The sequence below is a fragment of the Neolamprologus brichardi genome, chromosome 6 (genome assembly GCF_056152115.1).
Source record: "Neolamprologus brichardi isolate AB-2024 chromosome 6, ASM5615211v1, whole genome shotgun sequence".
NCBI lineage: Eukaryota > Metazoa > Chordata > Actinopteri > Cichliformes > Cichlidae > Neolamprologus > Neolamprologus brichardi.
In genome coordinates this window covers 7,004,893-7,007,021 of record NC_142109.1, presented here as the reverse complement: position 1 = coordinate 7,007,021, position 2,129 = coordinate 7,004,893, and the positions used below count along the sequence as shown (strand labels likewise).

Sequence of the window (2,129 nt, the reverse complement as noted above, 5' to 3'; positions counted from 1 at the left end):
GACTGTTAATATTTAGTTGTATATTACTGTGATTTTATAGGAGACGGAGTGGAAGTCACTTAAGTGAATAGTCTCCAAAACCAGTTGCGCTCCTTTTTCTTTTTTGGTTTTTCTTTTGGCACTTGGTCATCTCGGGCCTCTGGACTTTCTGGTTTGGTAGCGCTGGCCTCCTCTTTTTCTGGCTGATTCTCCTGGAGTGTCTCGTTTTGGGCTGGAGAATTTTCAGGATTGGCAATGTTGGACTGGTCTTCTTTCTTTTTTATTGTCTCTTGCAGAGACAGCAAAAACTCCTGAAGTGTGATCTTTTCTTCCTCTGTTTGCCCGAGTTGGTTGCAGATTGTTGTGTTCTCCAGGTTTTGCTCCACGATTTCCTGGTGGGAAGCTTTGGTTTTCTCCAGCTCTTCTTTTAAATTTTGCACCTTCAAATCATTTTGTGTCCACTCTCAGCTCTGCAGCTGTGACAGCTGTGTTGCTGTCTTGAACAGGAGCCTCACTTACCTCAGGGGTGAAGTTCTCCTCGGGTGTCTTTCTACGAGCCTCTTCCAGCTGTTTTTGGAGTTCAAGGATGGTTTTTTGAGCGTTTTGTCTGCAGCACTGTAGCTGCAGACGAACCCAATCATTCTGAGTTTTAGCTGCAGCAGCTTTGTGGTTTGCAGCTGTCATTTTATAAAGATTGGTTTTGCACATGTGCTGAGCCTCCTGCAGGTGGAATCTCAGCGCACCCAGTTCATCAGTCTCATTGTATGGACGACTGCCATCATTTGGTGTTAAGTGAGGCTGTGGCTGAGGTGGCCACAGCCACCTCAGCCACAGTGTTATGGTGTTATGGTCAGGATGGGGCTGATGTGGCACAGGCCCTCGTTTTGGCAAAAACTGTGGATTTTGCCAGTGTTGCCCTGGCCCATTATTGGGTTTAAAGTGGGCATTGGGCTGATGTTGCACAGGCCCTCGATTGGGTCCAGGGTTTCTGGCTCTGGGGTTTGGGTTTGCATTTTTCTGCATCTTCTTCTTGTTTGCACCCTTTGGTTTGGCAGCATCAGATGGAGTCCCCTTATTTGGTGCCTTGTTTTTTTCCTCTTGGGTTTGGGTTTTGCTGCTTAGGGCTAACAGCGGCCGATGAGGTCCCTTCCTGGGGATCAAGGCTTTGCTGCATATGTTGCATTTTTCTTGTCTTTTGTCTTACAATGTCGAATGATATCTTTTCTATTCGATCGGGGTTTGGGTTTGTGTTTTGTTGCATACACTTAACGTGTCAAATCTTTGTCTAAAGGTTGGCTCATGGTGTGTTCCTATACAGTTGCACAGTTCTGAGACATACTGAGAGCACGCTGGTAAAGACTTTTGAGAGAATGTTATTGCTCAATTTCCCTTTGATCCTTTGAGCTGGAGTGTGATGTCAGGGAGTGCAAATGGAGTGTGATGTCATCCACTTAGAATGTAAAATGTGATGTCATCAACTTAGCAGAGACTCTTGTTTTTCTTTGAAATAGAATTCTACCAAACTTAAATAAAAGTCTTTAACTTTGTACGAGACGTTAAATTACCAATCGAAAGGCCAAATGTACCCGAGAACTTCAGGAGAAGATTACACAAATTATCATCATCATCAACTTTATTTATAAAGCACTTAAAGACAACCACAGCTGACACAAAGTGCTGTACATTGGAACTGTAAAATAAAATTACATAAGATGTAAGTAAAAACCAAATAAAAGAAGAGTGAAATCATTAAATAGCTACTTCAATTAAAAGAGAAACTAAGTCTCGCTGAGGTTAAAAGCCAAGGAATAAAAGTGGGTTTTAAGACGTGATTGAAAAGTGGACAGTGAAGGGGCCTCTCTAACGTGCATGGGAAAATCATTCCATAATTTTGGAGCCACAATAGAGAAGGCCCTGTCCCCTCTGAGCTTCCTCCTGGATCTCGGTACCTCCAGGAGCAGCTGGTCAGCTGACCTGAGAGACCGACAAATAGCTCAGAAGCTTCAATAAATGCTTCAGGATCAACATGTTTTCTATATACACCTTTGGGATGTTGCATCTTCAAAAAATAAAAATGAAATGACTGAGCCTCACACAGGAATATTTCTGCTGCTTGTATCCGTGATCTCGTTCTTTCCATCTTTAAATCA

General features: G+C 43.1%; 1 pseudogene; it reads right to left on the bottom strand.

Moving 5' to 3' along the window:
- Positions 1-426: 426 nt before the first annotated feature.
- LOC148102464 (uncharacterized) lies at positions 427-1,324 on the bottom strand (annotated as a pseudogene).
- Between the last annotated feature and the right edge of the window lie 805 nt (positions 1,325-2,129).